This window comes from Simochromis diagramma, unplaced genomic scaffold, assembly GCF_900408965.1.
Source record: "Simochromis diagramma unplaced genomic scaffold, fSimDia1.1 OVJJ01000746.1, whole genome shotgun sequence".
Taxonomy (NCBI): Eukaryota; Metazoa; Chordata; class Actinopteri; order Cichliformes; family Cichlidae; genus Simochromis; species Simochromis diagramma.
This window is the reverse complement of record NW_024386757.1, coordinates 2,423,731-2,450,237: the sequence shown is the minus strand read 5'-3', so window position 1 is coordinate 2,450,237 and position 26,507 is coordinate 2,423,731. Positions and strand designations below refer to the sequence as shown.

The window sequence follows — 26,507 nt, the reverse complement described above, 5'->3', positions numbered from 1 at the left end:
CCAGCAGGTGCGCAGACCTCTGGCAGGGTTGATGCTGACTTGAGTTGAGGAGCACATAGGTTCGGGTCAGGTAATAACAGTAGGGTGCAGTTCCCGGCTGACTTCTTAGCCTCCAGGGGTCCAGAGTCGACTGCGGGTTGAAACTCAGACTCTGGGGAGGCCCTGGAGAGAGTTACGGTCTCTAAACGGGCCAGCTTTTGAGGAACAATTACATTATTTATTGGATTGTTTCTCTGCTTATAATGGATGGATGAAAAACAATTCCCTTCGGATAGAATTGATTTAGCTTGTTGTACTGGAGGAGCAGGTGAAATAGGGCACAGGGTGAGTGGCTGCTGAACAGGGGGCTGAACTGAGGGCAACTGAAGTAAAGGTTTAAATGAAATGATGGTGGAGTTGGAGACCAAGGTTATTATCGTTAACGAAAACTAACGAAATAACGAAAACTAGAAGTGAAAAAACATTTTCGTTAACGGAAATAAAAATAAAAACAAAAAAAGGAAAACTAACTAAAACTGTAATGAGTGTTCACAAAACTAACTAAAATTAACTGAATTTATAGCAAAAATGTGTTTAGTTTTCATTGATGTGTGCATGTCATACAATAGTCAAGGGTGAAAATGAAGTTTAGTTTACAGATTTTTTTCTTGCTGTCTAATTATGCCAGCAGGTGGCAAGTACGTTAGTTGAGTCGTCTGTGTTGCTGCTCCGTCCACGTGCAGAATCATGTCAGGAAAAGTCAGGAGAAAGCGCCAAAGTCCAATTTGGGATTACTTTGAATATGACTGTGTTTTGGATAAAGCAAGTGTCTTGTAGTGGAAAGAGACAAATTATGAGGGACATTTCTAAAGGGAAAAGAATCCCACAAACCTTAAAGTGCACTTGAAAAGCTCACACAAGAAGGCTAACCTAGCTTACCTTGAGAAGGTAAGGGAGCACACTCAACCCTCATCCCCAGAAACAGACGCTAACCCCAGGCAAGGCAGCGTGATGCATCCCGAGACAACAGGACGGGGATATCTACATAACTGTGTGAGTCAATTGCCTTCAAAAAGTTTATCAATTCACTTGAACCAAAATTACGAACACCCGGTGCTGCGAGAGTTAATAGTCTCATTGGGGCCAAGATATACATTTTATAGTTGCCTGGTATCAATGGTTGTTCATCTGCCTTTATTTATTTATTTATTTATTTAAAGAACCCATAGGTGGGAATGTGAGTTGTCTGTCTCTGCGTGTTAGCCCTGCGACAGACAGGCGACCTGTCCAGGGTGCAGGGTATGGTACACAGCAAAATCTCCAGTGTTAAATTAACACTAGAGAGTGTCTATATGGGTCCACACCTCTGAGTGTTAAATACAACACTGTTGAGTGTTAAATTAACACTTTTGACAGTGTTATATGTTTAAAAGTAACCTAGTCAGTTTTGAAGATTAACAATGGCTAACACTGAGCAGTGCTGGTTTTCTAACACTGGAATATTTCTAACATTTTGAGTTATTTTCCAGTGTTAGAAAACCAGCACTGCTCAGTGTTAGCCATTGTTAATCTTCAAAACTGACTAGGTTACTTTTAAACATATAACACTGTCAAAAGTGTTAATTTAACACTCAACAGTGTTGTATTTAACACTCAGAGGTGTGGACCCATATAGACACTCTCTAGTGTTAATTTAACACTGGAGATTTTGCTGTGTAGCTGAAATAGCAACATACCCAAGGATAAGCAGAAGAGAATGACTGATATGATGAAACTGGGATTTTGTTACACTTAATTATTGCAAACACAACTAAAACTATAACTGAAACTAATCAAAACTAAACTGAAACTAAGGATTTTCAAAAAAATAAAAACTAAACTAAACTAGCAAACAATTGGTAAATACTAATTAAAACTGATATAAAATTGAAAATCTGAAGTCAAAACTAAATAAAAATAAAAACTAATGAAAATTGCAAAACTATTAAAACCCTGTTGGAGACTGAGCCTGAGGCCGGGTGGCTAACTGAGCTTGAGGCCGGTGTTGTGCCAAAAAGTGATTGTCTGCCAAAAACTGATTTCCAATGTTTGCGTGCATTTTTTTTTTATGTGTAATATCATTAGGTATGTTGCTAAATAGACTTTGGTGAAAAGGTATTACAAAGGGGTTATATATAAAATGCAAGTTTTGATTTGGCACTGTATAAATAAAATTGAATTGAATTGAAATACAGACAAGTGATCAGTTACAAGTCACCAGCTTTTCAATTGGCTGTCTTTTTAAATGTTACTTTTCCTGCACTTCTACTATGGCAGATCTGTGAAGCAGCTCTCTGTAAGTCAGGGGTTCATTAATGCTGAGCTCAGGCTCACAGGCTCACATCGCCTCTCTAGCTCACAATCTGGGAGCATATTACTCAGTCTTTAAGCATGACATTAGTCAGCTGGTAGTGGTGGTTGTCCCCAAGGCAGGCTCAGATGGACATACCACAATGGATTTACCATATGTTTGCTGCAAGTACATGTTCATGTTTTTTTCAGTAGCTGTCATAAGTGGCTCATATTGGAGCTGTGTAAAAAATAAAATGTTATCCGTGACTGGAAACAGCTGTGATTGCTCAGCTTATTGCTCACCTTACAGCTTCCATCCACTGGTAGAAAGGAGTTACCTGAAGCAGGTAGCCAAAAAACTCACTGTGTGAGAGTTACTGGAGTATATGGTATCTAACTAGAAGCCAGAGCGATGTCACAATCTTTTATTTATTCATAAGTATCCTACTGTGCCAAGCCAAAATTTATACTGTGAACATCACCTTTAGTGCCACAGCACTAAATCACAAGTGATTTATGGAATCCCGAAAACAAATGGTGAGAGAAAATAATGAAAACTTTATTTTCAGGGGCCCGCCGTCATGTTAAATAAGCCATTGATTCAGACAGAAATACAATTTTAAAGCACATTTTAGAGTACATTCAAGGTATTGTAATTCAATTCAATTCAATTTTATTTATACAGCGTCAAATCACAACAACATTTGCCTCAAGGTGCTTTAGATCCTACAATAATACATACAAAGAAAAACCCAACAATCATATGACCCCCTATGAGCACTGGCCATCTACTGCGACCGGCTTTGGGTGAGAGAAGGAACACGGGACAAAAGACATGCTGTGGAAGAGAGCCAGAGATGAATAATAAGTAATGATTCAATGCAGAGAGGTCTATTAACACATAGTGAGTGAAGAAACACTCAATGCATCATGGGAATCACCCAGCAGGCTACACCTACTGCAGCATAACTAAGGGAGGATTCAGGGTCACCTGATCCAGCCCTAACTATATGCTTTAGCACAAAGGAAAGTTTGAAGCCTAATTTTAAAAGTAGAGATAGTGTCTGTCTCCCAAATCCAAACTGGAAGCTGGTTCCATAGAAGAGGAGCATGAAAACTGAAGACTCTGCCTCCAATTCTACTTTTAAATATTCTAGAAACAACAAGTAAGCCTGCAGTGCAAGAGTGAAGTGTTCTAATGGGGTGATATGGTACTATAAGGTCATTAAGATAAGATGGGGCCTGATTATTTAAGACCTTTTATGTGAGGGGCAGGATTTTGAATTCAATTCTGGATTTAACAGGGAGCCAATGAAGGGAAGCCAAAACAGGAGAAATATGCTCTTTCTTTCCAGTCCCTGTCAGTACTCTTGCTGCCGCATTTTGGATTAACTAAAGACTGTTCAGGGAGTTTTTAGGACATCCTGATAATAACACATTACAGTAGTCCACCCTAGAAGTAATAAATGCATGAACTAGTTTTTCAGCATCACTCTGAGACAGGATATTTCTAATTTTAGAGATATTGTGCAAATTGAACATAGCAGTTCTACATATTTGTTTAATATGTGCATTGAAGGACATATCCTGGTCAAAAATGACTCCAAGGTTCCTCACAGTGTTACTGGGGGCCAAGGTAATGCCATGCAGAGTAAAAATCTGGTTAGATACCATATTTCTAAGATTTTCAGGGCCGAGTACAATAACCTCAGTTTTATCTGAATTAAGAAGCAGAAAGTTAGAGGTCATCAAGGTCTTTTTGTGTCAAGAGATGTATTCTAAGACACTTCTTCAGCTGAGAATCAGAGAGGAGAAACACACATTTTTTACTTGCTGTAAGGGCAGTCACAGAGCACCCGCATGAGAGTGAGAGCTCAGAGACTTGCGCTCTGCCACTGCCCTGGTCTTTATTTATAGACATCAGTCGTTGTTTGTTCCTCATATTGGAATGTGGATGTGTATACGTTGGAATGTGGATGTTCATATGTGTGTGCGCGTGTGTGGGGTCAGAGTGTGACCCCATAAAGACTTCCCTAAACCTGCTGGTCTGGAAGTCCAGCAGTTCATCTAAACAAAAAGGCACTTGGCTTAAAACAGACATAGATACGTTTATCCTACCACAAAACAATAAGAGAAGGTACAACCTCTCCCATGCTCCCAGGATGTGGGTGTGAATGCCAGAGCACTCTGGAATGCACACAAAGTCTTGTAGTGAACAACAGCCCAAGTCATCAAAAGATCAACATGCAGTATTCTACCATATGCAAACCTATATCACTAAAAGCTTATACTGACTACTAAGTACAATTTTCCATTAACATTATGTCTTTAAGATATTCCTTTAGTTAACTTATTGGTGTGTGTTATATGGCTTCATGGATAGATAGAGTTGGGTGTCATCTGCATAACCGTGAAAATGTATGCAATGCCTTCTGATGATAATGCCTAAGGGAAGCATGTTTCATGTAAACAGAATTGGTCCTAGCACTGAATCCTGTGGAACTCCATAATTAACCTTAGTGTGTAAAGAGGACTCGCCATTTCCACGAACACATTGGAGTTTATTAGTTAGATATGATACAAACCACTGCAGTGCAGTACCTGTATTACCTACAGCGTGCTCTAATCGCTCTATTAGGATATTATCCGACATAGCAAACTTGGTATGGCCCGGATCTGGCCCACACAATGTGCTTACACATGGCCCACATACTGCAAAGAATGACGGCCCTTTGGTGGCTCGTAGCTGGTCTGCCAGCACAAGGCCAGTTGCAGACACACTGCTGGTCCTGTGCTGGCCCAGAACAGTTTCAACTCTGGCCCCAGATGTCAGCCTAATGTGTACCATAATCAAGCCATGTAATGACAACATGTGCCGGAACATAACAGTGCAAAAGTAACACGACAAAACTCTGTTCAGACAGTGAATGGACGGATTTGTATATAGTGCTTTTCTACTCTCGCAGATTACTCAGAGTGCTCTAAACATGCCACATTCACCCAGTCAGTTTCTCTAAACCAAGTGCTTCCTAACTACATTCATACACATTCACACTCTTGACACAGAGACTGGAGGAGCCAGGGATTGAACCACTAACCTTCCGATCAATAGGTGACCTCCTCTACCTCCTGAGCTACAGCAACCCAGTGGCAAACATGATAAAGTGTACACTCACAAACCTGTCAAACCTGCATTTGAAACATTGGCTACCATAGCAGTATAGTATTGCAACATGGCAATTGGGTCTTCTAACTAAAACAGGAAAATAGGAACATAAACAGTGTCATCATTGCCAGACCTGGTCCCCATCTGGTTGACATACACCCTGCCATGACACCAGTCAGTCAGAAGTGCCAGCTTGATGCCGGATCTGGGCCAGACCTGTTTTCTATGAGCCTGGGCCACATAAACCAAACCACAATCGGGCCAAATGTGGCATGCCATCACATAAACAGTGCCATCGATGCCAGGCCTGGCCCATATGTGGATGACATAACACTTACCATGCCAGAAGTCAGCCAGCAGTGCTGGCTTGACACCAGATCCGGGCCAGACCTGTCTGCTATGTGGGTATGGTCGACAGTATCAAACGCTGCACTAAGGTCTAGCAGGACAAGCACAGAGATGAGTCCACTGTCAGAAGCCATAAGAAGATCATTTGTAACCTTCACTAAAGCTGTTTCTGTGCTGTGATGAGCTCTGAAACCTGACTGAAACTCTTCAAATAAGCCATTGCTCTGCAGGTGATCTGTTAGCTGTTTGACAACTACTCTTTCAAGAATTTTTGATATGAAATGAAGGTTAGAGATTGGTTTATAATTAGCTAAGACCGCTGGGTTAAGAGATGGCTATTTAAGTAAAGGTTTAACTACTGCCAGCTTGAAGGCCTATGGTACAAGTGGTACTGATTATTAGAGATAGGTTGATCATATTAAAGATTGAAGCATTAATCAATGGCAGGACTTCTTTGAGCACTTTTGTAGGATTGGGGTCTAAAAGACATGTTGAAGTTTGGAGGAAGTAATTATTTAAGTTAACTCAGAAAGATGAATTGGAGAAAAAGACTCTAAATAGATATCAGTGCTACTGAAAGTAGCTTTAGATAATGTTTCCTCTGTGAGATGATTATGAATATTTTTTTTCTCTAATGGTTAAAAATTTTATTTGTGAAGAAGTTCATGAAATCATTACTAGTTAACGTTAAAGGAATGGTTGGCTCAACAGTAGCACACACCAGCTTATTAATTAACCAAAGACCCAGACGGACTTTAAATTGTACTGCTTCATGCTAGCATAACACCCTCTTCTACAGGAACTGCAGAAAACAGAGAAATTCAGTCTCACGGAATTCATGCTGACCGCAGACCTGGAATCAAAATTTGTTTGTAAAGTCCTTCTCCTAAGAGAATATACTCTATTACTTATAGATATTATGCAATTCTACTTAATAACATAAGCAGTACTGTCCAAATTGTGCTACATGTAGTAATAATACTAACTAAGCTAACTCTAAGTTCTGCAATGATCAAGCAGCTTGATAGTTTTAAAACAAGAACCTGAGAAGAAGACAGTTTTCACAATCAGCTCGTCGAGGGTAACTGCAGTGTGTTCTCCAGATACTCTTCATAGTTTGATGCCTGAGTATGGAGGACCTGTCCCACAGGTTTGGACTGTTTTTCAGCACACTTAACATTTAAAAATGTTATTTATACAAAATGCAAAGAAAGAGGAACAAAGAGCAAGAAGAAATGAAGAAAAGACAGAAGCCACATAGATAGAAATAAAGGAAATGTTATTAATGGAATTCACACAGGTTTAATAACTTTAACTTACTATCTTACTATCTGTCTTACTTGTCTGGCTTCTTAACTCCCTCATTTTGTTAGTTCTTTATTAATCCACTGTTAAAGTCACTCTTAGATTTTTACAAAATCAACCTAGCAGCAAGAAACCTGGAATGATGAACACAATCTAGGACTTTCAATGCAGACGTTTGTACTTTAAGTACTTAAAATTCCAAGGACATGGCCTCCTCAAACAATCTGCAGTACAATAAAAGTTGCTAAATGTCCTTTAGATTGTTTCTTGAATTTCCAAATCAGGACAGTGATGGTGGCTGTGGGAGTATCTAAAACGTGCTATCACCCATGATAGCAGGTTTTAGAGCAGGGCTGCCAGACACACTGTTTGAATCATAAAGACATAAAATACTCCTGTTGTTTGCTTACGTGATGGTTTTGTGCATCAGCTTTGATCTGTTATCAATTGATTGTAATGTACATAACAATAGACTTAGAAAAAATTATATCTGCTACTGAATTATACTATTATTCATAAATCATGACACAATGATCTCCCGCACATAAGCTGCATTTAAAAATTAAAAACATCACTTCCTGGTATTAGCAATACTGCCCCTGCTTTTACTTGGTATTGGATCGATACCAGATTTCACAATATCGCACACAACTAGTTTGTGGTTGGTCAGAATCTACCTGTGACACCACTTTCATATGAATGCACAGGAGAAAAAACAGGTTAACTTAATGAACTGATAACCAGCTTTGTGTGGCTGCTTATCCTGACTGCTGATACTTTGTAAGTGAATTCCCCAGCTATTTCTATCAGAAGATTTATCCCTTATATTAAATATATTTTGATTGTCCTTCATTTATCAGAACTGTTGAATGCTCTGACTCAGGTAAAATTCCCTCTATACATCATTTATTTAAGCTGAACTGAAGTAAAAATTAATTTATAGCCCATAATCTTGATTTAGTTATATAAATATATGTTCCTCATGCAAGGCAATAATTGACAAGAATCTGATTTTATTATAGCAGTGTGATGTTCATAGTTCATCTGTGTGTTTAAAAGGCTGTTAAAAACCTCAAAATATATGAATATTATATGCCATGAAATGCAAAATTTACTTATACTTAACATTTACATGATCTACACCTCTTTGTCAATTATGATGATTATTGCTGTGAATAGTCAGGTGGGGTGTCACTGTGAATTATGCAATAGCATTTACTGTTCTCCATTCATAAAAGATGGTCCAATGTATCCTTTGCTAAAGGAGGCCATAGAGGAAGCACTGAAGCTCCTTTCATAAGCATTTGAGAATTTGAACAGTTCTCATTAGGACCACTTTATAAAAACTAAAACATATTATTGTAACAAATATTAACAAAAAAATGTGACATAGATTCAAAAAGAAACATGGAAACTTTCCTTAGTGATTTTGATCCTTATTGACATGATAACATCACACAGTAGCTGCAGATTTGTAAGCTGCACATGCATGTTGTGACTATACTGTCCAATCACATCCCATGAAAGTCTACTGTTATGCACAGACAATATGCTGAGTTTATTACCAGTAAGTGCCAACCCTCCTATCTTCTGAGGGAATTTACTGTATGTCCATTATGCTCATCGCTGTTTACATCCTCCCAACCGTCCAGCGTCAAAGATAGGAGTGAGGCACTCAATGAAATGTGGCAGGACATCACAGCCAGATGGTTTCCTCATCACTTTAGTCACACAAATTTAAAGTTTTATAACTTAAACTGCACTGACATGTGGACTTTGCAATAACATGAGTTGACATGATTTCGTGTACACAACCTGTAAGGGTGCAGACAAGGCCTCCTACCTCCACCACTTTTGGTCTCTGATCACACCACCATTATGTTGAGACCAGGCATGTGTGTCTCCTGTTCCCTGAAGAACTGCTTCAGCATCTCAAACAAGCAGCCACCTACACAGACACAGAGGAATACACTGAGCGTATGTCACAAAATGCACTGATGATGTCACTCACTGCAAAACTATCACTGTCCAGAAGCCATGGTCGACAGGGGAGGTTCACAGCCCAGAGACACTGCAGGACTAGTAATAACCAGAGCCAACCTGTCCTGTGGTATCAGGAAAGCAAAACAACAGTAGAGTAAGAAAATATCTAGACACTTCAGTAACACCAGAGACTCTACCACAGACCTGTGAGAGTGACATCACATTACTTAACTTCTTGACTTCTTTTGACCACTTTGAAACACAATACAACACACCAGCACAGAAGACTACTCCCTCACTCCCAGACAAGCTCCAGCCAGCAGCTAATACAAAAACTTGGACACTTTGTTCTCAAAACCTCTCCTTACCCGGGCACTGGACTTTCTCACGGGAGGTCCACAAATGTGCTGGTTGGAAGTAACCTGCAAGGTCATCATACTGAGCACTGGGGCCCCACAATAGTGTGAAGAGCAGGTCAGCTCACATCTCTTTGATCGGCTGACTCACAGCTGTGTACCAACCTATAGCACCAACCACATTGTTTAGTATGCAGATGACATGACTGTGATAGGCCAATGCTAACAATCATGAAGCCAACTCCAAGAACAAGGTGAGCCATCTGGTCAGAGGTGAAAAAAACAATTTCTTCCTGAATATGAAGAAAATTAAAGAGATTTTGGTAGCTGACCGTCAACTGTGCTGCTGCCGAGAGAATGAGTAGCACCAAGTTCCTGGAGGTGCACATCTCTGAGGACCTCTCCCTCTGATAGTCTGATAATACCACATTGCAAAATCTGCATCTGTATATTGAGGAGAGTACGATTCCCCCATCCCGTCATGTGCAGATGGGGGCATCATTGTGTGGTAAAGAGGTTACCACAACACAAGATGTTCATTGGTGTTCATCCTGCTCTCCCTCATGGACATTTTCAGCATCCGCCTTATCTGCAAAGCCATCAGCAGCTCACCAGACTGTCAGAAGGCAGTTGATTCAAGCAAACAGCTCTGCTTCCAGCTTTGAGAGCAGCTTTTATACTCACCCCTTATTTTCTGTCACACAAAGATGTGTAATGAAATTGATGTCACATCTACTGCAGTGAGCCCTGTTTTGTTATCGGCCGTGCCACAGCTGCCACAGTGGGTTAAAGATGAGTGTACCACTTTTCATTGCCATTTTAATGATATATCAGTACAGAAACTCAGATATTCACAGATTATACAGAGTTAGATGTTGCAACAGTTTGAAAAGATGAAACTTTATGGGGGAAAAAACTCAGCAATGTCTTTGCTTTCAGCTTTGCCTTTTTGTCTTCCTCTTTCAGGACTGACATGGTGGTATTGTCTGAATGAGAATTTTAACATTAAAGACTGGTACTGGTACACTGCTGTGATGGGTTTTTTTTTTGTCTCAGTACAGTGTGTAATATGCCAAGACTTAAGATAATTAAGTCTTGGCATATTATAATTAAGATTGTATAATTAAGATGCAGTTGAATATGTGATATTTTCTGTTTCTCTCTACAGGCCAGGGCCTACTATGTTACAGAGTATAGCATGGTGGAAAAGGATGGAGAGAATCCCCCACTAAGCTTTTGGGTTGGCATTACTTTAGATTTTGTTTTGTATTAATTGCATGCTTTGGTGTTTCTTTGTGTTTGATGTGAGGTGTGGGCCACACCCATGTGGGAGTGGAGATTCTACTCTAGTCCAGCTGCCAGCTATTTGGAGTTGAATACAGGGAGCAGCTGATTGGGGAGGATTGGAGCCCTTCTCTATAAAGGAGAGAGGAAACAGGAAGTAGGGGTTGTCGTTGTTTTTTTTTAGTAGGACACTGGTGTAGCAGGGAAGCCTCGAAGATCCAGGATGAAGTGTGCACATTTTAACGGAAAAGATTTTTAACCTGGCCTGGTTTTGCTTTTAAAATAAACTGAGGATGTTGGAGGGAGGACTCATTTTTATTGGGATGTGAGTGGATGTGCTGGAAGGCAGGAAAACAAACACTGGACTGGAGACTCTCTGTGCCCCTGACAAGGAAACTGGACCAGTTTTGGGGAAGTTCCAGCTCCCAGGATGTGATGTTGAGACCCAGCCTTGAACGAAGTCAGGCCTTCAAAGGTGGGTGGCAAGCCTTTTTGAGGAAGATGCAGGATTGATACGTTTTGGCTGCTTGTTCTTCCAAGTGACCACCTTTCCCCTGTTTGTAACCAGGCTAACAACCCTGACCGCGGTGGCTTTGGGCCTTGGATTCCTGGCCAGAGTTGTCTTCAGCCAGTAATTTTACCCGGAGAAAGAATAAATAAATCTTGTGTAACCCATTACAGTGTGCGTGTGGTGGTTCGTTACTGGTCAATATTAGAGCTACTACTTTCTTGTACGGAGGCCATTTTGGGCCTTACGTAACAACTAAATACTGCATCCAGGCGGGGTGATTGCCAGCCTACTATGTGCAGGTTGGTGGGTCTGGGAGGACGACTGCTGTTTCCTGCCAAAGCTGTCAGTGTGTGAAGTGTAACTGATTTGTGGCCCCGACCTTGAACGTGTTTTACCCTTTTTGCAAGTATGACACTGGACTGGTTTATCCCTCCTTCTTCATTTGATGTCTTATGTAGCTGAGATTGTTTCCTATTGATCCCAGCAACTTCACTAATAAATTATATTTAAGGATTTATTGACTGCCATCTTTTGCCCATGGCTGAAACTGTTGGTCAGACCTAGAATCTGTGTGTGTGTTACTGAATACTGCAGTGGCTCCCTGTGTCTTAATTTTGAGCATAAATAGAGGGGACTGTGTGCTGATGTTTTGGCAATGCACAGAGTGACCAATGTGCAGGGTATACTGGTGCCTTTACCTGCAAGAACATGAATCTGTTGATGGACTCACAAAGCAAACACTTGCATATGTGATGGGTTTGGAGTTCTGTGTGCAGGTTTTTTCTCACATGTGACTTTTGACATAAATATAATTCCATCAAGCAGAGTGTGTTGAATTTTGGTTAAACTTTATGGAGCAATTGGTGCCTTTTGTGCATTCATGTTGGAAAAGAAACACAGATTTGCACGAAGGCTAAGGTATTTAAAGTATTTAATGTCCTGTAGATACTAACATGTAATTGTATTTCCTCATTTCACATTATCCCTGCTGAGTCTAAATTGCTTTGAGGAAGCAGCCTCTTTTCTATGCATGATTGTCAGGAATCATTTTCATCTCAGCTATGTCTGGCAGAAAGCTGGAGGGTTGACAGCAGTGCCATAAGATTAGTTATCAAATGACTGTAACTTCAAGGAGTAAAACAGCTTTTTAACGATTTATTGGAGTTTAAAATCTGCAAATCTTTTAAGGATTTTCCCTCAGATTTTACTAGTGACTTCATTCAAATACAGTTTTTATTTTATTATCGTTGTTTGTCATGAACATTTGAATCAATGTTAATTTTAAGAAATGCTTCAAAATGATTGCCTGCTGACTTGGTCCTAGAAGGATATCGCTGTCTTTTAAAGCTTATTCTTCCAGTGCAATGATATGAATGATGTCGTGCATATTTTTTTCCACCTCTACTTTATTCATACAAAATGTGGAGTCCCTGACAAATGAGCATATCCATAGTCATATTTTACATACTGTAAAGTTATTAAAGATAAGAAATTTATTGTCAAAAAATGGTCCCATGTTAATATTAGTCACCGCTATCTATATTGTTATTTAATTCCATCCATCCATCCATCTTCATCCGCTTTATCCGAGGCCGGGTCGCCGGGGCAGCAGCCTAAGCAAAGAGGCCCAGACCTCCCTCTCCCCAGCCACCTCCTCCAGCTTATCCGGGGGAATACCAAGGCGTTCCCAGGCCAGCCGAGAGATATAATCTCTCCAGCGTGTCCTGGGTCTGCCCCGGGGCCTCCTCCCGGTGGGACATGCCTGGAACACCTCACCCAGGAGGCGCCCAGGGGGCATCCTTGTCAGATGCCCGAACCACCCCAGCTGGCTCCTTTCGATGTGGAGCAGCAGCTGCTCTACTCTGAGCCCCTCCCGGATGGCCGAACTTCTCACCCTATCTCTAAGGGAGAGGCCAGCCACCCTTCGGAGGAAGCTCATTTCTGCCGCTTGTATCCGCAATCTCGTTCTTTCGGTCACTACCCACAGCTCGTGGCCATAGGTGAGGGTAGGGACGTAGATCGACCGGTAAATTGAGAGCTTCGCTTTTACACTCAGCTCCCTCTTCACCACGACGGACCGGTGCAGCGTCTGCATTACTGCAGCTGCAGCCCCAATCCGTCTGTCGATCTCCGGCTCCCTTCTCCCATCACCCCGACCCCGAGATACTTGAACTCCTCCACTTGGGGCAGGAACTCATCCCCGACCCGGAGTGGGCACTCCACCCTTTTCCGGCTGAGAACCATGGCCTCAGATTTGGAGGTGCTGATCCTCATTCCCGCTGCTTCACACTCGGCTGCGAACCGTTCCAGTGCGAGCTGGAGACCCTCACCCGATGAAGCCAACAGAACGACATCATCCGCAAAAATCAGAGATGAGATTCTGAGGCCACCAAAGCGAAAGCCCTCCGCCACTTGGCTGCGCCTAGAAATCCTGTCCATAAAAATTATGAACAGAACCGGAGACAAAGGGCAGCCCTGGCGGAGCCCATCACCCACCGGGAATGAGTCCGACTTATTGCCGGCAATGCGAACCAAGCTCTTGCAACGGTGGTATAGGGATCGAATGGCCCGTAGCAATGGGCCAGACACCCCATACTCCCGCAACACCTCCCACAGGACACCCCAAGGGACACGGTCGAATGCCTTCTCCAAGTCCACAAAACACATGTAGACTGGTTGGGCAAACTCCCATGCACCCTCAAGTATCCTCGAGAGGATAAAGAGCTGGTCCAGTGTTCCGCGACCAGGACGAAAACCGCATTGTTCCTCCTGTATCCGAGGTTCGACTAGCGGACGAACTCTCCTTTCCAGCACCCTGGCATAGACTTTGAGATGGGGACCACCACCCCGGTCTGCCAGTCCACAGGTACTGCCCCTGATCTCCACGCAACATTGCAGAGGCGTGTCAACCAGGACAGCCCTACAACGTCCAGAGCCTTCAGGAACTCGGGGCGGACCTCATCAACACCAGGGGCTCTGCCACCAAGGAGTTGTTTAACTGCCTCAGTGACCTTGCCCCCGGAAATTGGCGGGTCATTCCCCTCATACCCAGACTCTGCTTCCTCCTCGGAAGACGTGTCAGTGGGATTAAGGAGGTCCTCGAAGTATTCCTTCCACCGCCTGACAATTTTCTCAGTCGACGTCAGCAGCGCTCCGCCAGCACTATACACAGTGCAGGTAGAGCACCGCTTTCCCCTCCTGAGACGCCTGACTGTTTGCCAGAATCTCTTCGAGGCAGTCCGAAAGTCTTTTTCCATGGCCTCTCCGAACTCCTCCCACACCCGAGTTTTTGCTTCAGCCACTGCCCGAGCCGCATTCCGCTTGGCCTGTCGATACCTGTCGGCTGCCTCCGGAGTCCCACAGGCTAACCAAGCCCGATAGGACTCCTTCTTCAGCCTGGTGGCTCCCTTCACCTCTGGTGTCCACCATTTGGTTCGGGGATTACCACCACGGCAGGCACCAACCACCTTGCGGCCGCAGCTCAATGCAGCAGCTTCGGCAATGGAGGCGCTGAACATGGTCCATTCGGACTTAATGTCCCCAGTCTCCCTCGGAATGCTGTTGAAGCTCTGCCGGAGGTGTGCGTTGAAGATCTCGCGGACTGGGGCCTCTGCTAGACGTTCCCAGCACACCCTCACTACGCGTTTAGGTGCACCAGGTCTGTCCAGCGTCCTCCCCTGCCACCTGATCCAACTCACCACCAGGTGGTGATCAGTTGACAGCTCAGCCCCTCTCTTTACCCGAGTGTCCAGAACATATGGTCGCAGGTCTGGTGATACGATTACAAAATCGATCATCGACCTACGGCCTAGAGCGTCCTGGTGCCACGTGCACTTATGGACACTCTTATGTTCGAACAGGGTGTTCGTTATGGCCAAACTGTGATTAGCACAGAAGTCCAATAACAAAGCACCGCTCGGGTTCAGATCAGGGAGGCCGTTCCTCCCAATCACGCCCCTCCAGGTCTCGCTGTCGTTACCCACGTGAGCATTGAAGTCTCCCAGCAGGACAACAGAGTCTCCAGGTGGAGCACCTTCCAGCACCCCCCCCCCAGGGACTCTAAGAAGGCTGGGTACTCTGAACTGCCACTCGGCGCATAAGCGCAGATGACAGTCAGGACCCGTTCCCCGACCCTAAGGCGCAGGGAACAAACCCTCTCGTCCACCGGGAAAAACCCCAACGTACCGGCAGCAAGCCGAGGGGATATTAGAATACCCACCCCAGCCCGCCGCCTCTCACCAGGGGCAACTCCAGACTGAGACAGAGTCCAGCCCCTCTCCAGGAGACTGGTTCCAGAGCCCAAGCCATGTGTAGAGGTGAGCCCGACTATATCTAGCCGGTACCTCTCAACCTCACGCACTAACTCAGGCTCCTTCCCCACCAGAGAGGTGACATTCCATGTCCCTATTGCCAGTCTTGGCAGCCGGGGGTCAGTCCGCCAGGGCCTCCGCTCCTGGCCGCCACCCGGCACACAATGCACCCGACTCCTATGGCGCCTCCTGCGGGTGGTGGGCCTGCGGGAGGATGGGCCCATGTCTCCTCTTTGGGCTGGTGCCCGGCCGGGCCCCATAAACTAAGGCCCGGCCACCAGACGCTCTCCCTCGGGCACCCTCCCCGGGCCTGGTTCCAGTGCGGGGCCCCGGTAACCCTATCCCGGGCAGGGTAAACTGTTCCCTCGATATCCTTTTCATAAGGGTCTTCTGAATCGCTCTTTGTCTGGTCCCTCACCCAGGACCAATTTGCCATGGGAGACCCTACCAGGGGGCAAAAGCCCCCAGACAACATAGCCCCTGGGATCCCTGGGACACACAAACCCCTCCACCACGATAAGGTAGCGATTCAAGGAGGAGGTTATTTAATTTTATGTCAGAATAAATGTGAGTGTATATTAGCAGTAGATTGTTATCAGGATTGCAGTGCTCCTCCCCCCCATCTCTACACCAACAGTCTGTCAGAAGCTTGACTACTACTGCCAAAAGTCTGGAGACGACTATCATAGAGTGCAGCGCTATAAAAAACAGCAACAATGAAACAGATATTTGCTCTAATATTTGCGCTAACTGGTTACATCTCACTAAAATAAAGAGAAAGATTAATGTCTATTTTTGTCCTTAAAGCTATTGTTGGTGACTGTCATGTCTACCTTTATACTGATTGTCATTAATATTTATATTATTTCCTAAAACTTTAAATAAGTGTCCAAACTTATTTGCTTTTGAAATGACTTGAAATCATTTTGATGTTGACAGCGCTCACTGACATAGCTGAAGTAGACCAACAAGTATGCAAGGGGTCCAGTGTTGTCAGACCACTGACTTCTGTTCACATCTGGGAAAGAATTTGAAAGATAGCACAGCAGTAACTTCAAACAGTGCAAAAAGACATGTCAAACATTCACTTCACATTTATACAGCACTCATAAAGACTAAAACTATTAGAAACTAATAGTTCAGGGAGCAGGTATATGCCAAGGAAGAAGGCAATTCCTTCCTTCTGAGGCTCAAATGGCAGTGGAACATACAGAGATTTGCCCTGAAAGATGACATCAGTAAACTGACTGAAAATTTGGCATTACTTGGCATTCCTGAGACAGATGTAAAAGGGTGTTAAAACAATGATAAAGTGGATGTATCCACGCATTAGGTGTGATCTTTTTTGATAGTGTTGTGTCCTTTGAATTGGTTTTATGAATAAACCATCTGGTCAAAGTTGAGAAACAGTTCACTTATGTGGAGCTCAAGAGAAGAATAAATTAGCTAGGGTACCATGGCAAATATGTACCTCACAATCCATATAAGAAGTCCTAGAAGTGATAAACCTGGAGGGCATGCTGTTCACACCTGGTGTTTCCTACAATTCCCACCAGAGTGATTAGAGACAAGATAAAGAATTCAACTGACAATGATCCCTGTCAGCTGAGACAGATTGTGTAGTTCATTTAGGCACTTGTCATTTGTTTTGGACAGGTTGCCTTTTAAAAAATAATGAAAGAGGACGGCTTGTATTTTTTTTAAAAAAGAAACTCTTTCCTGATCTTCCTCTGAGGCCAAAACACCATTAATTATTACCCAGAGCATTTTGGACCAGTTTTATCTGTAGATATTTCAATTTGAGAGCAAGTACGCATATTTAAAAGTACGTTCAACTAAGTGCTACAACTCAAAAAGCTGGTTCTCTACCCTTGCTGAAAGACATCGGCTCCTCGAAGCCCCTTCAATAGCTCAGTTGGAGTGGAAAACTGTAGAGGAATGCAACACCTCTCCTTAATTGCTGGTTCAAATCTGGCTTGAAGAAGATGCCTTTTGAGGTACAGTAGCTGTGGTGCAAGAGTTAGGTTATCTTCTAACCTAGGGTTGTGGTTTGATCCCTGGCTGCTCTAGTCTGCATGTCAAAGTATCCTTGGGCTGAACCCTGAGTGTGTGAATGAGACATATTGTATAAAAAGCACCTTGAGTGATAAAGAATAGTAGTAGAGCACCATATACAGGGAGTGCAGAATTATTAGGCAAGTTGTATTTTTGAGGAATAATTTTATTATTGAACAACAACCATGTTCTCAATGAACCCAAAAAACTCATTAATATCAAAGCTGAATGTTTTTGGAAGTAGTTTTTAGTTTGTTTTTAGTTTTAGCTATTTTAGGGGGATATCTGTGTGTGCAGGTGACTATTACTGTGCATAATTATTAGGCAACTTAACAAAAAACAAATATATACCCATTTCAATTATTTATTTTTACCAGTGAAACCAATATAGCATCTCCACATTCACAAATATACATTTCTGACATTCAAAAACAAAACAAAAACAAATCAGCGACCAATATAGCCACCTTTCTTTGCAAGGACACTCAAAAGCCTGCCATCCATGGATTCTGTCAGTGTTTTGATCTGTTCACCATCAAGATTGCGTGCAGCAGCAACCACAGCCTCCCAGACACTGTTCAGAGAGGTGTACTGTTTTCCGTCCTTGTAAATCTCACATTTGATGATGGACCACAGGTTCTCAATGGGGTTCAGATCAGGTGAACAAGGAGGCCATGTCATTAGTTTTTCTTCTTTTATACCCTTTCTTGCCAGCCACGCTGTGGAGTACTTGGACGCATGTGATGGAGCATTGTCCTGCATGAAAATCATGTTTTTCTTGAAGGATGCAGACTTCTTCCTGTACCACTGCTTGAAGAAGGTGTCTTCCAGAAACTGGCAGTAGAACTGGGAGTTGAGCTTGACTCCATCCTCAACCCGAAAAGGCCCCACAAGCTCATCTTTGATGATACCAGCACAAACCAGTACTCCACCTCCACCTTGCTGGCGTCTGAGTCGGACTGGAGCTCTCTGCCCTTTACCAATCCAGCCACGGGCCCATCCATCTGGCCCATCAAGACTCACTCTCATTTCATCAGTCCATAAAACCTTAGAAAAACCAGTCTTGAGATATTTCTTGGCCCAGTCTTGACGTTTCAGCTTGTGTGTCTTGTTCAGTGGTGGTCGTCTTTCAGCCTTTCTTACCTTGGCCATGTCTCTGAGTATTGCACACCTTGTGCTTTTGGGCACTCCAGTGATGTTCCAGCTCTGAAATATGGCCAAACTGGTGGCAAGTGGCATCTTGGCAGCTGCACGCTTGACTTTTCTCAGTTCATGGGCAGTCATTTTGCGCCTTGGTTTTTCCACACGCTTCTTGCGACCCTGTTGACTATTTTGAATGAAACGCTTGATTGTTCGATGATCACGCTTCAGAAGCTTTGCAATTTTGAGACTGCTGCATCCCTCTGCAAGATATCTCACTATTTTTGACTTTTCTGAGCCTGTCAAGTCCTTCTTTTGACCCATTTTGCCAAAGGAAAGGACGTTGCCTAATAATTATGCACACCTGATATAGGGTGTTGATGTCATTAGACCACACCCCTTCTCATTACAGAGTTGCACATCACCTAATATGCTTAACTGGTAGTAGGCTTTCGAGCCTATACAGCTTGGAGTAAGACAACATGCATGAAGAGGATGATGTGGACAAAATACTCATTTGCCTAATAATTCTGCACTCCCTGTACAGTTTACCTTCTAACTGTCAGTCAGACCTCCACATTTAAAATGAAGCTAAAAGGGACTGCATAAACACACATACACACAAAGTTTCTAATGCTTGATCAAAGTAATGAGGGTATTGTATTTGGAAAAAATCAAGGTGATGTTGTACACTTTATCTTAGAGAGTTATAAGTTCGTATTGCGGATTCTTTAATTAAAATAATATTCCATTCATCCATCCATACATACATACATTTTCTTCTGCTCATCTGGGGTCCGGTTGTGGGGATAACAACCTAAACAGAAAAGCCCAGACCTCCCTCCTCTTCCAGCTTATCTGGGGAAACACTGAAGTATTTCCAGCCCAGCCAAGAGATATAATCTCTCCAGAATGTCCTGGGTTTGCCTCCCAGTGGCCTCCACTTGGGGGAGGAACTCATCCCTGAAACAAACTTGTTTATCCTGCACTAACCTGCTGAGAAGCGCTTAAAAATAATGGAACGCAGGATATGTTTGTAATACCATATATTCTCAATTTTTATCATTCATCACATGATGATATTGATAATCAATATTTAGATGAGTCCGAAGCATTTTAATCAAAATAGCTTTAACATGACAATCAAATGAATGCATGTGTTTTGTTTTATGAAAACAGCCAACTTAGCCTTTCCCAGAATGCAATTCAGCAAAACGTTTTTGACTGTGCTTTTCTGCCTGTACCTAAAACCCCAGGATGAAGTTTTGCTGGGAAAAAAAAAACTTCCCAAAAAGATGGAGCAGGAGCCCAAACACTGACTTTAGCCTGCTGTAGTCCAGGAAACATTGGAACAATATCCCTCAGAGAACAGAATGAACATTTTTCATCAACACAGGGATTTAAAGCAGAAATAAAAGCATTTACAGGTGGCATTTACTGTACCATGTAAAGCCCACCTTGTAGATTTGCAACCTTTTTCGTTAACTTGGTTTGTAAAATGCTCTCTGTGCAGATCTTACGTGTCTCCGTGGAGTGTCAACACCACCATTCAGTTTACCTTTATTTAAGATCTTTACCAGTAGTTTATATATTCTTTTACCTAAAAACTTATGCAGTCAAATGAATTCTGAAACTAAAAATACACTTGAATAATTCTTAAGCTTGTACCAGGAAATCATTTTTATATATATATAAAAAAAGTTAAATGCATTTGCATATATGAGTTTTAATTGGTACCATGTTTGAAAAAAAAATCATGCAGATGAGGTAGAGGTCACAAAAGCTAGCCAAAACTCACATGTAAAATGGTGATTCAGTGTTAAAATCATGGGATACAACATCTAGGGAACAGCTCATCCTCTGGCTCCACAGCATTGAGAGACAATTGCAGCATGAAAAACAAAGTTTCTTCAAGTCCCAGACTCCCACGCACTGTTGCCGCTCTCACCTGCCCCAGTGGGGTCCCTCTACTGCATGGGTGAGGGCAATAACCCTCAGAGCTTCCTGTAGGTATTTCATATCATGGCAGAGGCATGTACTGGCGGAGCCCAGGCAGCTGCTCTAAGTTTGCCCGCAGCAGCAATAGCAACTTTGAGCTGACCAGCCCCTTGACTGATCTCACCTGAAAGGGTGCCCCAGATCTAGTCCAGTGGATGGAGCAGTGCCAGGTGGTGTTCGTGTAGATGAAGAAAGCTCTCATTGGGGAGCCCCTGCTCTACACGCCAAACATTTTCCTCCCTTTTAGAGACTGACGCCTTGAACAGAGGGCTGTCCAGCATGTAAGGAGGGTTGAATACCCGATCGTTTATATCAGCACGAAACTGCTGAAGCAGGGGGTCAGGTACAGCACAAAAGAAAAAGATTGCCTGGTTATCCGATGGGTGGTCAACTCTCTTTTTGTATTACCCCCTGGGCTGTCCTTTCATCCTCAGTTCACATCATGGCCTGCTGTGGTGGAACTATTGCATAATGGATGCCAACACCCAGTTTGTCCGGTGGTATCTGGCTCTCCAGCCTTTAAGGTTCAATCATGTTATAGTGTCTCAGATGCCCCATCCCACTATTTACCATTTTTCATTGAACTATTTATTTCAGTCATCTGTAAAAATACCCACATCAAAATAATCCAGACATTAAAAATACATCATAATATGCATCAGTCTTCAGGGTGGCTTGAACTCTGTTAGAGAGGAAGCTCCTAGGTGCAGAAAAAAGTGCTTTTATGTGTAGGTGTGAATGGGTGAATGGGAATTAAAAAGGAGATCATTGTTATATTAGAAGAGGTAAAAAAATTAAAGAAGGAAGAAAACGCTGAGATAACAGAGCCTCTGCCTTATACAAGTGTGAGAGGAAGACTGAGTTAAAACAAACATTAAAGGAGAAAGATTCATGCTTACTGTAGGGGACTTTATATAAAATGGTCAAAGTTAACATCATAAATGAAGAAGTATGTTCTGCAGTGTGAGTAGGGTCAGATACATGTTTAACAAAATGATAATAATAATAATATTGATGAGCAGGAGTTTTTGATGGATTCTGAGGAAGTTCCTGACTATGATAATCTGACCTAATTTAATAGTAGGAGGTAAAAAGTGTTGAAAGTCAGACAGAAAAAATGCAGCAGATCCATGTGGGCAGCATATCACAAGAGGTGAACTTTTGATAATAGTGATATCAAAGATAAGTTGTTTGACATAAAAATGTATTTTCGAAAAAAAAAACAAAAACGAACAAATAAACAGCTCTTCCACCTCCGCAGCCAGAAATCTGGTACACAGAAAAATAAAGAGAAAGAGAAATAATAGATACATAGGTGTGACAGAGAGACAGAATGAGGGGATGGATCATTGAGATGAATAACTGAGAGACAGAGGGATGGCAGAAAGAATGAGTGGATAGAGCGACGGGGATGATAAAAAGATGATAGAAAGACAGAATAAGAAGATACTTCACTAAATTCTGTTTCTAACATTTGACAGCACTGATTTTAGAAACCAGTGTTTTCTTACAGTTAGGATATGTATGTATATATATATATATATATATATATATAGAGCAGCCTCCAACATGGTGTGAAGTAGTTCTGAGGTCAGGCGGCTGATGAAGGGGAGGCCAACAGTTCAGGGGGTCTGCCAGGGCTCGGGCCAAAACCAGCCCTGGTTGGCTGGAGGCTGAACAGGGCACTAGCTGTAGTAATAATGACAGGGCCCCTCAGAACGATGAAAAGGAGGACCATGGTGATGTGGCAGGATGAATGGTTGTTTCGGGTGAGGTGTAGTTCTGCTGATGAATGGGCAGGAGGCCGGCAGTGATGTACAAGGATGGGATTCAGGTGGGTGAAGACAATGGGTGGTCTAGCAGGGTGCTGGTGATAAAGGAGGAGGTAAACCACCAAGTTAGACACAGGAACTGGCGACAGAGAACCCTCTGGTACAGGCGCAGGCAGCATGGCGTCTGCATGCGTTGTGGAGTCCACAGGTGGCGTCCGCTGCTGAAGTGTCAAGGTAGGAGTCGTGTGCCGTTGAAGCAACACGAAGAAAGTGAAGGAGAGAGCCAAGTCACGGGCCTGGACCTGCTTCCTCTATGCAACAAAAGAAACAATATTTTTTTTCTGGATTATTTTGAGTATTCTGTTAAATTTGACTGACTTAGTTTTAATATCACAGGACTTAATAGGAAGTCTCTCTGTGTGTGGGAAGTGGATGGAAGGCATGATAACAAAAACATATACAATGAAAATTATGTTGTCCAAGTCAACACACACACACACACACACTGACAGATAGAAAGATAAGAAATTATATTGTGCATTTGTACAGATGACTTATTAGGGAAAGTCTTACGTTATCTGATAAATCTGCTGGTTGTAGATATGCCAGTATAATTAATGAGTCTTACCATACAATTATACTTTAATACGTCACCCATCTGTATATCTGGAAATACACCATCTATGTTCAGCATTTTTAATTGAACCTCAATCAATTGAAGCTACCGTTATCAATATATCAAAGGTAATGGGAGATACAAGTTGCAGTGTAGATGTGTAACCTCTGGGGAGCAGCACACTACAATCCATTAAACACTTTCTTGGGCACATAACAGATGGTACTGGATTGTATGAACCACTCCATCATGCTGGCAAATACCTGGCAGAACTGAAGCACTATAATTATATGTCATGCACATATTCACTGCAGGCTTATATGTAATTAATCGGAAGTTTAATATTAAAAAAGCACAATCTCAATGAGAAAACTGTCCCTTTGTGTCTGGCAAAAGTGAACTATGTCTTACAGCCACATGCTCTCTAATAGGCTGCTGCCACAAAGAACTACTTCAAATACCCTCTTCATAACTCTAATGCTTCCATGCGACTACAGTCTGGTCTTGCCAGTTTGCTGAAACTCACACTTTGTAAGTGAGTAAAGAAGAGACTCATCAGTAGCCTTGAGCTAAGTTTTAGAATCAGGAGAAAAGTTGTAACTAGATTTGTTCAAACTTTAGGACATATTATACGATCCCTCTGTCATATAATTCTGCCTTCAAGCTTTGATTTAAATGACCAGTCATAGTAAAAGAAAAATTAGATCTTTTTTCAGCAGGATTCAGAGGAGTGTGTGGGTGGGGATACATTTCCTTGGAAATGGATAAAATGCAGCTTAGAAGCGTCCTTGCCTGAACCATCTGAATGTTTAATTATTTGCAAAGAGCATTTGTTAAAGTCTTCTCAGTTTGGGCCTTTAAGTGGTATATTCCAAATATGTGTGAGTGTGTTTCACCGAGCGTGCACAGGAAAGGATTAAGAATCTCCAAACATATAAAGGCCTGGTTTTTTAGCGAGGCAGCAGACCTAACACAGAAAAGATGAATGTGTTCAGATAATTACAATAAAAGCAACAGCAAAAAAAGATGCTCGGGGGCACAAAGCTTATTTTTACATTATGAGTTTGTGGATGTATTCTTGGCGTTAATTCGTTGGCCAGCATCTTTCATCTGACGGGAGTGTGGGAGATTTAGTGTAACTCCTGCCAAGCAGTTTGGGCTTCTTTAAAAATGTGAGAAATCTCTAAACAAATGTGCCATGATTATGCATCACTGCATACTGTAGCTTAATTAAGCAACAATAGCTTATTGTCTTAGGGAAATCGTGCTTGTTTTACCTTCTAATATGTAGTGACTGTGCATTTGTTCAGAAATCCTCAACTAACTTAAATTCATTAATAAATGAAAAATATTGCCATGAAAGCTGAAATTAAAAAAACAGACAAACAAGTAAAAAGCTGAGGTAAAACCAGTTGGTGCCTGCAGTCAGAAACTGAAAGTTAATTAAATTTACCTACTTTTCTTGTGGTGTGGAATAAAAAAAAAAAGTATTTTTAACCAACCAGCATCTCAATTTTTTCTACACTTATTTCAAAGAAAAGCTTAATATTAAACTATTAAGCTGTTTACTAAAAGTAACCAAATTAGACAAAACCTAACTTTCAGTATTACAAAAACTGAGTTAAGTCTATAATCTGACATTAATGTCTTACCTTGGAGTGGGAAAAGTGGAAAACATGAAAAATTCACAATAATACACATGAAAAAACAAGCTACACTGCAGTGACTGCTGCTAATACTGTGTACGTTAGGATGGCCCATAGTAGCTGATTTACAATAGGAGGTTTGAGGTGCAGAGCAACCATATGTATATTCACCAAAATCATGGGTGTCTAACTCCAGTCCTCTAGAGCTATTGTCCTGCAGCTTTTCGATGGATGCTTGTTCTGACACACCTGAATCAAATGAATGGCTTGTTACTAGGTGTTTGCCAAACTTGATGGCATGCTGAAGAGGTAATCCAATCATTTGATTCAGCTGTGTTGGAGTAGGGATGCATCTAAAAGCTGCAGGACAGCAGCTCCCGAGGACTGGAGTTGGACACCCCTGACCAACATCAATGGGACGTGGTTCCAGCAACAGCCTCAAACGTTAACTGGAAGCCTTTTATAGACTGATGCTAATCTTAGGTTTCATGCTACACTGAACTAATTAACTAAACACACAGCTTATCTAATAATTTTTATTAACATTAAATCAATACAGCAGAAATTATTACAACTATAAAATAAAATGTTTTCCAATTTGGCATACCACCTCAAATAAATAGTAAAGTCTCATATGGCTATTTAACCCCTTCTTCAATTACTTGCTGCTAGCTGGAACCTCAGAGAGTGAGACTCTTCTGGGTGGTACAACCTTGGGAGAAAAACACAGGTGAGAAGCAAATAATGAATAAAACTTGTGAGTGTGAGTGTATTCTTTTATACAAGCAGTCCTACAAAGTGAGAATTTTGTAACTGAATTTATCTCATAAGTTCCCTTTGAACTATCAAACTCTCTTGGCTCTTGAGGCGGTCGCACTTTCTCCTTCTCCCTCTCCCTCTTCTTTCCTGCTTTTGTATAGTCTCACTTATTCTCTAACCCTAAGAGTGTCTCCCAGACTTGTTCTCTAAAAACCTAAAGAAGAATTATGGATTTGATCAACTGGTCCCTTAACGAAACTGACAACTCCTGGGCTTGGGAGAGCCTGATTGTCCTGCAGAGACGTTTGCTGCTGGACACTCGATGGTCGGTTGCATCGTGCGTCTGGCTACACTCTCAATGGAGGACATTGAACGAGATCTACCGATTCAGAACCATGATAACAGAGTTCTGGTTAATTGGAGCTGGCTCAGACCTGGCTTATTGAAGTACAAGAAGCGGCTACAGCTGTTCAAAATCCCACAAGGCTGGCCGATATGATAGATGATGGGCAGGACTGTGAGTACTCAGACTGTGTTTTTTTTAACGCAATATGGATAAGATCTTGGAGAAGCTCATGGCTCTGCTATATGGATAACATCTTGAAGACGAACAATGGGAATTGAGAGACCTGGTGACCAGTGACGGACATTAGACCTACTGTAAAATTGGATGCAGTTTGATTGCACTAACCAAAACAACTACCATCTTCATCTCATACGCCCCCCCTGGTGCCAGCTGGATGCTCAAGGCAAAAGCTGACGAGAATAACAATTCTTCCTTAGATAACAAGACTGTGTTGTGACTTTCTCCCTCCTCAAAGTCGACCGAAGATTGTTGACTTTTGCCTAACCGAGTGAAGGGACACTTTCTCTCGGCTGAACACGGAACACAAACACACACTCACACCCACACATATGCATGTACACTGACACAGACCCACACTCACC

At 42.3% G+C, this 26,507-nt stretch overlaps 1 long non-coding RNA gene across 1 annotated transcript; it reads left to right on the top strand.

The window, feature by feature from the left end:
• Window positions 1-8,150: 8,150 nt before the first annotated feature.
• LOC120730964 lies at window positions 8,151-11,430 on the top strand. Its single transcript, XR_005695252.1, has 2 exons — window positions 8,151-11,227; window positions 11,321-11,430. It is a non-coding gene; the product is annotated as an uncharacterized LOC120730964 (long non-coding RNA).
• The last annotated feature ends 15,077 nt before the right edge of the window (window positions 11,431-26,507 follow it).